Source organism: Electrophorus electricus, chromosome 3, assembly GCF_041902795.1.
Source record: "Electrophorus electricus isolate QZ-2024a chromosome 3, ASM4190279v1, whole genome shotgun sequence".
Lineage (NCBI taxonomy): Eukaryota > Metazoa > Chordata > Actinopteri > Gymnotiformes > Gymnotidae > Electrophorus > Electrophorus electricus.
Genome location: NC_137499.1, coordinates 35,351,163 through 35,362,138, shown reverse-complemented (window position 1 = coordinate 35,362,138; position 10,976 = coordinate 35,351,163).

Here is a 10,976-nt window from a genome sequence, read left to right as displayed (position 1 = left end):
TTGCATATATTTATCAGGTGTTTTGTTTTGTTTATATATATATATATATATATATATATATATATATATATATATATATATATATATATATATATATATATATATATATATAAAGAGCTCTAAGAGCTGGCCAACCTTATCTAGCTACACATTTTAGTGTCTCCTGCTTTAAAAGTCAGGTAATCATATAAATGAAATTGCTTACACCTTCGCATTTTACTAAAGGGGACGTGTAACTCTTAGCCAGTTTAGGTATGATCATTGATTTTTACGGAAACATTTCTGTGTGATAGGTTAGCGTTCTGTGAGACACGTCGTTATTAGACGTGTCTCAGAACGCTAACCTAACTTATCACACAGAAATGGCGTAAACGAATAAATAACGACGTGTCTCACAGAACGTTAATCTAACTTATCACACAGAAATGGCGTAAACGAATAAATAAGAGACTTAGGCTACAACTGGAACTAAGACCCATGCCATATAAACATCCAATTGTTTATTCATTGTGTGATAACATACAAAGTAACTTGATAATTGGTGTTAGGTTGCCCCTTCACCTTCTGTCCTCATTTCAGGTTCCCTTGGAAACAAACACGCAGAGCGTTTCAAGAGTAAACCCCTTTACTTAAAGTAAGTACAGCTAACATTTGTAATGCGTCTTGTTACATTCCTATAAATACCCAACGGTTCCAGAGTATTCATGCAGTTTAGTTTTAGCACTGTGACAGCATGGGTTAAAATACACGTGGTCCACCTTGAAATACATGAGGATTCTTATTTCAAGTTTGGTTTATTTGTCACATACATAGTCATACACAGTATAACTCCCAGTAAAATTTAGTAACTGTTTCTAAATATCCTGTTCCATATCCAAAGATTAGGAATACTTTCTAAACATGTATAAATATAAGTCTAAATGTGCACAAGTTTAAGTAAGTAAACTATCAGTTTAAAAAGGGAAAGTTGTAGTTTTAGTTTGCTTTAAAATGAATTAATTAATATGCTAAATTCTGTGCAGAGTCATAGGGAAAATATGGATAGAGTGTAGTGCAAAGACAACCAATGATCTCGTGTGTGAAAAATGGTTATCAGGATAGCTTGGTACAGTTCACTGCCACAAAAAGAGCTCATTTATCTTCAGTGCATGCATAATCCACAGACAATCCACAGACATTCATTAAATGAGACCCTACTGGCCCTCAAACCCTGACAGTTTATGATTAAAATGAGTGAGCCCAGCAGGCTCTTTCGCAGCTGTGTGGGTATGTGACTTCACGGCATCTCAGAGTCCACGTGCTGAGCTCTGTGGCACTGAGCACTGGGTCAGTCGGATTCCGAGTGTGTGAAATAAGATAGCATTTACTGTGAATGAAAAACGAGTTATTAAACTTATTAATAAGTAATTTTGTTTACTTATGACAAAGTGGCAGACCATTATGCATGTAAGCAAGGCCAGTTGCTGACAAAACTATAAAGAGGTGCGTGAGAGAGAAACCCATTAAAAGTGCTGCTGTAATGCCCCTGGAATGACTGTAGGTCACAGTGGACCTCTGGACAAAGATTGCCTGTGACAGAAACCTTGACCTCCTGAAGGAGAGGGTAGTGTGACGTAGACTGTCACTCAGAGGGAAATATGTTTTCTAGCTGCCATGCCAGTGAGCTTGCTCTTTGGTCATGTTTATCATCTGCAAACCTGGGCTTGAAACTAGCTGTGGTCACTGCCCTAAATTTAAACATATAAAAGGACACTTTCAAAATACTGTGATCTTAGCAGGCTGGTGAAGAGCCTCTTAAAAGGTGTGCTCAGTAGATGTATTGTGTTTTATAGGTCATGCTCCTAACAGAATGAAGAAGGCTGAAGCTTTCATACATAGAATAAGTTGTGACCTTAAACTAATATCTGACTGCATGTCATAGCTGTTTGCTATGCTCTGTAAGAAATCCATAAAAGCCTTAAATGCCATTTTTAAAGCCATAGATTAAATAATAAGAAATGTTTTACACACACACACACACACACACACACACACACACACACACACACACACACATATAAGAATTCCCCAGTGTTTGAATGGAAATAACATTTTGAGAGAGAAACCATGATACAGGAAGGTGTTACATAACCCTGACTCTGTGGTTGACCCTAAAATAAGTTGACCTGTACTGTCATTGCATTTTGAAACCACTGACCCAGACACATGGACAAGTCACTTATTCTCGCTCTACCCACTGACACACATGGACATGGACACATTATTATACTTTAAACCCACTGACACCAACACACATGCATATTTATGCGCTATACCCACAGACACACGTGGACATGTAAACGCTATAATACTCTGTAGCGACTGACACACACATACACACACAAACATCTAGACTCCTACTCCGGATGTGTCACTTTTCTATTCTAATCATTTGTAACTGACAGTGTAGGTAAGAGTGACAAGGAGCTGGGTGATAATGTATTTCATTGGACTTGTTACTGATTTGGCCAGCTCTCATGTCAGATGCTGTCAAGTCACAAGACAACCTTTGAGCTGAAAAATGACACTCTTTCAGATTAAAGTCCTTTTAAGGCAATTTTTTACTGAGCCTTAAACAATGACCCAAAGTGTTAGCTGCTGCTGTAGGTTCAAGCAATGTAGTGCTTTCAGATTTCTATATGTTGTATTCAAGTCATTATAGAAACAAAATCTAGCATTAATAAAGTACAATGCTAAGTCAAAGTCTAAGGCCTCTATTAGATTTGTTGTTTTGGCAGTTGTATAATGACCATATATAATTATTTCTTTGTCTCTTTATTAGAACACAACCAGAAAATACAGGAAATGTGTATGCAGTCTTAAAAACCATGAAAAAACAGCTTTATAGACTACAGTGGCTGCCTTAAACATAAATGGAATGGATCATGAATTAAATGGTACCAGAAGATTACTTCAGGACAGTATCCCCAAAAGAATTTAAGATGTTTTTATTGCCAAGGGAGGACACTCTAAATAGTGACTTTTGCCTGTAGAAGCCATTTTGTTCTGAAAATTGTGTTGTTGGGTTTTTTTGTTTGTTTAGGGGTTTTTTTGGTACATATTCCCTGTATTTTCTGTTTGTATCTTAATATAGAGACTGAGAAATAATTAAATATTTTCATTATACCATAGCTAAAACAGCACATCAAATGGTGGCCTAAGCCTTTTCCACAGTACTGTAGTCTAAAAATATATTTATAATAAATGTTTAATGCTAATAAAATCAATAGTTGTAAATCTGATAGAATTAAGGATTTGGTGGGCAACAGCACATTATATTGCTTAACTACTATTTATGACATCAGTCTGGGTTTATTCCTAAAGTTGACCACTATGGGATTATCCCTAAGGATAATAATTTTCCTTCTTTACGTAACGATGAATGTATTAAAACAAATGCCTAATCCATATTTCTTTGGCTGTCAGATTTTTTGAAAGAATTGATGAGTTTTCAATTATGGCCTTTCCTGTAAAGAAATTCTATGTGATATGGGAAGTGTTAGGAAACTTTTAAAATTGATTTCACTTCAGATTACAAAATCCATGCCCTTAAATGTAATTTATAACATGTTGTTTTACATTACTCAAAGTGAGTAACATTTGATCTACTTTCGATTACTTCAATATTACCCATTGTGTTACTTACATTGATTACACTTAATCTGCATTTATTAGGATGTATATCCGTATTAAAATATATCGTAAAAGTAACCTTCCCAACACAGGATCTGGGTGAGTAAGCATTTCAGGGTGGAGTACTTTCACTGTATTGGCACCACACATTCTGTTCACTGCAACACATACATGTACGGCATTGCATTCCCTTATTTTAGTGGTTATTTCCAAGCATTTCACACTGCAGATAACTTTCTCTTTCATTCTGGAAACTACACCCTAGGCATTTTTCCAAAAAAGGAGGTTTTTGTTTTACCAAATTGTACATGTGTGATGTTTACCAAAGGTATGTGCAACACATTAGGAGCAGATTACACTACAACTACAACAGTGCTTGGGTTTTATTATGAGTGCAGGTATGCAACCACAACCAAACAGGTCTTCTCTGGCCTTTTGGTTTACTGTTAAACTAAACCACTGCGTTGTTCACCAACAATCTGTGGGGTTAGGTGAAAGATACATGGTTTCCATGGTGACCGCAGAGTGAGAGTTATCCTGCTGTTTATCTTGGATCTTGGCTACTGCCTGTGAGCAATGTATGTGATTCATTTCTCCCACTGTAAAGGAGGTGTTAGTGTAGATCTCAAACTGAAGGAAAGCAAGTAAGGAACAGGGAAGAAAAGTCTTTGCACATCACTGAGCTGTTGTCTTGGTGATTATGTAACCATATCTCTTCTTGTATTGAATGTGACTCTTGATAATGCGTGTGCACGGCTAAGGCAACGCTGACTTCACACACAGACACACACACACACACACACACACACAGATGACGAATGACCTCATGGGTGTAATGCACTAGCCCTGGAGTGACAGGGCTAGAGCAGGCATCTGTGATGACTCATGGAATAACCCCCCTCCCCCACTTCCAATGCGCACCCCGACCACACTCCTGACACTCACTCCTCCACTCCCCCATAAAAGCTGTGACAGAGCTGTTCTTATATGCCCTGCCAACCCCCACAACACATACAAACAAACAAGTACACAGCTTAGTGTGGTCACATGCAAGTAAAGACAAGTGCAGTGTCCTCATGCATAGCATGTTGTCATTTATTACTGCTACAGTGAATTCTGTATTGTTATTTTTGCAGTAATATTCAGGCATTCTGTATTAAATATAAAAATGAGTGACAAGAAATTACCTTTGATTTCCACAGGGCATAATTACTATATTTTAAATACAAATTTGACAAAAACATACTAAAAATATTTTAAAGTAGTTCTCAAAACTTTAATGCTTGTAGTATTTTAATATTCCTTTACTGAATGTAAAATGAACCCATTGATCAGTCACGTCCTATAGTATCTTTTCACCTAGACTTTCAGTTGGTTCGTACTTTTGTATACCCAAAGGGGCAGTTTCCCAAAGGGGCAGTTTCGTTAGGGATTTCTTCGCATCTCTGGTCATCTTCTGTTACCAAATGTTGCTATTTACATATGGCAACTTCACTGCAATTTTACCTCTATCTACAAACTGCCATGAAGTAATTTTAATTTGTTGGTCTACTAGAATAGATTTACATGCTTCAAAGGATCAAAGACACATTATTTTCCTCATCCTGTTCACGTCTTTAAATGAGAATCAGTTGTCATAAAAATCCACTACTCACTAGATACTTTTCGGTAATTCTGATGTACCCAGGTATACTTTCATGAAGATCAACCTGTGGGAATACAGATTTCCACACAAACTCAGATTTGTTTTTAATCTCTGTTTTATTAGACTTATAAGGCAAAAGGTTATTTAATCAGAGTGTAGGTGGTGTGATGTGAGTGTAAGGAGACTGATTTATGTCAAATCATTTTGTCAGATTCTATGCTGTACACAGACAAATTGGACATTGCAAAAAAAACAAGCCCAACTCTCAGAATTTCACACTCAACTGTCTTTGGCCATTTTAGGTCATATTAAGGCCCCATGCAAATAATCACATAAAAAGTAAGCTTCATGCACCTCCCTGGCATCATGCTTCAGTGAATAGATACAAAAACACTCTGAGGAACAGTCAGACAAATTGTTGAATGCAGCTCCTGTACATGACTGACCAATTATGTCGAATGAGAAGGGGGGACCTATAAAGAATGGTCAAAGCAAGGCACAAAATAGTGGACAGTGCATGATTGTAGAAAACAAATGTCAACATGAAACAAAAGCCAAATCCCGGATGTTTTAGGCATTTTAGAAATCCCGGTCGGACACATTTTTAGGTCCCAAAAAGAGGACATCCAGGAAAAAGAGGACACATGGTTACCCTAGGAGTAAGTGATATGAAAATCCAGCATTGAACTGCACACAGTTTTTGAAGCAGTCTTCCATGAAGTTCCACAGTAAAATAATTGGGACATTGGTAAAAATGAATTTCAACCATTGACCTCTTTGTGGTTCTACCAGAACACACAAAAAAGATTTCACCTCACAATGAAGTGTCTTCTCAACATAGCTACAAAATGAATAAACCTTTCTCGGTGTCCAGTACTTGCTATGCATTGTGTGAGTGTGTATCAAGCTTGCAGGAAGGCGGGCAAGATGGAAGGTGTTACGAGATAATGTCATCTTGTAACAAAAAAAAAAATGGCTGAAATTTCATAAAAAGTTGTTTCTTTAGCAGCTGAGAAAAGTTGTTACTCTGGCATGTATTTTGGGCTTTGTAACCTTTCACGTTGTTTACATGTACAAAAAGCTATATAACACACTAAAAGAAGAACAAAATGGAAAAACATAATAGGTCCCCTTTATGCTACCCTCTCACCAACACACTGCATTTACAATGCAATGACAATGCATGAGGAAAACATATACAACTACACAAAAGTAGCCAAGCAGAAATTGTTTATTGTTATATTTCTACCCCCTCAGATGAAGATAAATTTGTTTGGCTGTCCTGTGTACAGGATCATTGTTTGCATTCAGCTCAACCACTCAGCTCTGTGTATGTGTGTCTCTGTGTGTGTGGGGGGGGGGCTGTTGCACTCATAAGGGAGATGATCTTTAACTCGTTACCCATACTCAGCTTCCAGCGTTGTGATGTATGGAGCTCTCATCCCCATCCCCAACCCAGCCATGTCTGCTGCCCATAAGGCGAATGCATCACACCCAATGCAAGGAAACAGCTTATGTCAGCTAGACTGGGTCCACTAGACAAAAGCAATACTCTTCCTATAGCCAGAATAAAACATTAAATGCATATATTAACCCTTTGGCCAATATATCCAAAAAGCACTCCAAATGGATTGTGGATTACTGTTGTCCTGGGGCAAAGCACATAATTTAGCTCAATGCCTTCTGAGAGGTGTCATAACTAATTGGTTGGCTGATAGATGTCTTAATATAGCTTGCATTAGCCAAGGCCTTGATCCATATGGGATCTACTCATTTAAAGGTAGACAGACTTGACTACAGACACACCAGACAAGTAATCCCCAAACATAAGTCACAAATGCAAGTGGTCTGCAGTCAGCAGTGTGTGAGGTGCTCAGCCATATAGACTAAGTGAGCAGAGGAGGTGTGAGAGAAAGATGAACTGTGGTGGAGAGAGAGGCAAAGAGAAAATCGCTTTTATAATGGAGCCGAAAAGTTCAAGTGCTCAAGTGCATTTGCTGCTATCTGCTCACACACACACACACACACACACACACACACACACACAAACAGGAGTTAGTGCAGTGGATTAGGTGAAGTAAAACTCAGTATGAAACATGAATCTGCTTTTTGAAACACAGAAGCAGTTGAAACACAAGCAGTTGAAAGTGAAACCCATTGAGGTGTCTGTCTTTTTTTGGGTTTTTTTTTTGGGGGGGGGGGGTGTTTTTTTGTTTGTTTTATGGTTGGTAACTGCATCAATCTTGGGAAGTCTTTTCACATGCTTGACCAGGCTTGAGTGCATCTGTGTTAGTGCAGCGCACATGTTCATTTCACATTTGCCTCATACGTCTCTCTTTGGGTGGCTGCTCACAAACAGCTATCATGAATCATGCTTGCATCTAATGACTGTCAAATGCATGTACACGCACACACACACTCACAGAATCTGGGGGATGGGGTGACATGGTGATATCATCCTTCGTGGCACGGTGCTTTGTTTGGTGGCCGTCGCCTCATGACAACGCCGGAGGGGTCAGCCCCTCCTCGGCAATGTGCCTCTCTGGAGGGGAACAATAGCTGAGAGAGGGGATGCAGATAAATATGCAGAACGCAGCACCATCCCTTATTAAAAATGCAGAATTGATAGAAGCTGTAAAATCAAGCTGCATAGTTGTACTTGTACTTCAGTAGTTCTGAAATGAGAGTCTGATCGGGCCCAAGACCATATTCAGTATTTAAGACTTGGGGCAAATTTATCTTATTCTTCGGTCATTTCCTAGCAATGTTTGCAGGCCAGTTTCCTGGGCACAGTAACTACAATAGCATATTCCAAAGAGATGCCACTAACAATGACATTTAGCTTTGGACAAGACCTATTCTCTGGGGAAGGCTTTTTGAAACAGATTCTTTGTCATAAAACATTTTAATACTTGACTAAAAGGCAATGTAATTGACTTCTCCAGTGAATATTATTTTTAGTTTCGTCCAAGATTAATTATATTATGAGCTTACACCTTGTTTTAGCCTAAGGATTTTCAAGGGAATATCTCATTTAAAAATATAATTTAGGAAAAATGTATGCTTAATTATTAGTTTAGGATTATGAACTGTGCTTGGGAAAAACTGTAACAGTGTTTAGTTCCATAAGACTTGGAGGTGAAAGTACGCTATTATGATGAAAACTGACACTATGATAGGTCTGCCTGAGGCATGTAAGGCATGCAAGGGGCTCAAAAAGCCAACTTTGTATCTGAATGTCTTCATTACAAAATGAACGACAAAAACTGATTCAATATGAGCACTCTTCCTATGAGAAGTGTGATGCACACAGTGCTGGGTCATCCAGAGCTGAGAGTCATAAATCACACCCATGTTTCGCTGATCATATACAGGACGCGCAAACAAACCCGTGCAGCCAACACGCTTCACATGTCATGGTGGATGTGTGGTCACTGGGAGGACAGCAAGCGTGAACATGCCTCTGCTCTCCAGATGAAACATATATTGGGAGCCGTGTGTTCTACTGAGCTACACTGTTACTGCCACAGGGAGAGGGAGAGGGAGAGGCTTTTAGCACACCAGTCCATCAGAGAGTCAGAGAGGCAGTATCAAAGTGAGTTAGTGAAAAAGAGACACAGAGTGAGGTGTCGCCACTAAACGGGTAGGAGTGGCAGGGAAGAGTGAGACAGAGAGAGTGGCAGGGAGGAGAGGTGGAGAAGTGGACAAGCGGCTCCGTAGAGGGAGAAAGCCTGAGGGAAAGAGACAAGAAAGATTAGAATGATGCCACAGAATGTGCCAGCAGGAGAGGGAGTTTTTTTAAACACATTTCACAGTGTGAAATCTCTTTCAGCAAGACAGGAAACTGAAGAATTGCTTTTTTATTTAATTATTTGCTTTTTTTTTTTGGTCCAAATGAATCTGATTGTATAACAAGCTTGGATCCTACTTTAGCCTTTTGCTAGTTTAATGCAAACAGTAATGCATCACAGAGGCCAGAACATCGCAGTGGCCTCGGCAGCCCCTCCAGCTGCCACCTCTATGAATATTCATTGACGGGCAGGCTTAAGAATTATTCGTCTGATTGGTCAAAGAAATAATTTTTCGCAGAATGACCACTGTACCCACCAATGCAATTGCTCAGTGCCTCTCACTCTGAATTAGATGAATATTCATTACGTTTTTCGGCTTTGCTGTGAATAAGGTGTTTGTGCTGCAGACAGATGACAGGCGTTTAGCCCCGGAGGCATGTTCCGTCAGAAACACAAAAAAAAAGCAGAGGGAGGAAATGTAACCAAGCAACTAGACTGAAGTCATGGTAAAGGTGATGAGTCTATTTCAAGCTATTCACTTGAATATTTGTGCTAAGGTGGCATTGATTGCTGTGCTTGCATGCATGGCATGGTGCAACAAGGAATGACAATGAAGGAAATCATAGGAGCTCTAACAGTAGTTAAAAACATGTAAAAAAAAAAAACCAACACATCCCAGAACTGACACTCGGTCAAGAAACTCCTTTATTTAAAGGTTATTTCAACTGAAAAATTTGTGTAATTATGTGCAGCCTAATATTGAGTAATTAAACAAGTCCAAGACCACGCGTAATCTGAATTTAGAACACAAGCCCAATAGCAAGCGTCTATTACAAAAATTAGCTCTCACAAAGATACAAATTAAATTTAATGAAAAGTGTACCATTTGCCTTCTAATTATGGTAAATAGCATCTGCACAAGCTTGTCTTCTATGTGAATGAACAAAATAATTAAACCATTTGAAAGTCTCATTTGAATTTGGGTTACAGTGGCCTTGTACCCATTCATCTGTTGTCTGAAAAGTAATGTTTAATAAGGTTAATGAGCACCATTTCAGTAGCAGGATTAATGTGCAGGTGGGCATCCTTAAGTGGCCATTCGCCATCTGTTAAAATATTTCGCCTTTCCGTGGCTATACCCAGCCACTAATGAATATTACTGTGCATTGAACCGATGAATGCTGCAACAAAAAAAACAAACAAACCAAAAAAACAAAACAGGAAAAGCACTGAGAATGAAAACGGATGATGTGGATTAATGTGTATGCACATTTTTTTATACATTTTATTGCATATTACATATATAATTAGATAGCTAAATTATTCATTAGCTACATTTGGCTAAATACCAAAAAGATGCAATGACAGGTTAGCAATATCGTTACTGCTGCAAGGTCCTGTGTGCGTCCCTTGGCTCGGGAGCGCTCCACAGTAACAGTACATTAGCTAGAAGCCAGCGGGTCTCACATCAGGCCAGTTCCCCCACATGGCCAGCGTGACAAGGGCAGGCTCTCCCGCTTGTCTGGCACATGACAAGGGACATGGGGTGACATGATGCCAGAGACAGAGTGAGCTGCCAGCTGATCACTTGGGGTTCACAGTCCTGAGGCAACAGCTCAGGTCCAGACGATAAAGGCTTGGTTTTTGGAGCTTTGAAGAGGGACTGAATATAAAATCACACAAACTATCTGCTTGCGGATAAGGGGGTGTGGAATTTTGCCATCTGCGCAATTTTGGCTGCAAGTTGAAGTACTCTGTGTTGCGACAAAACCGAGCTGTCTCACACTTCCGCTACCAGAAACGGGGCCAGGTTTGCTTCGCTATGATCACGTAAGAGCCAGCCCTCCCCAAGAGACGATGACACGGCC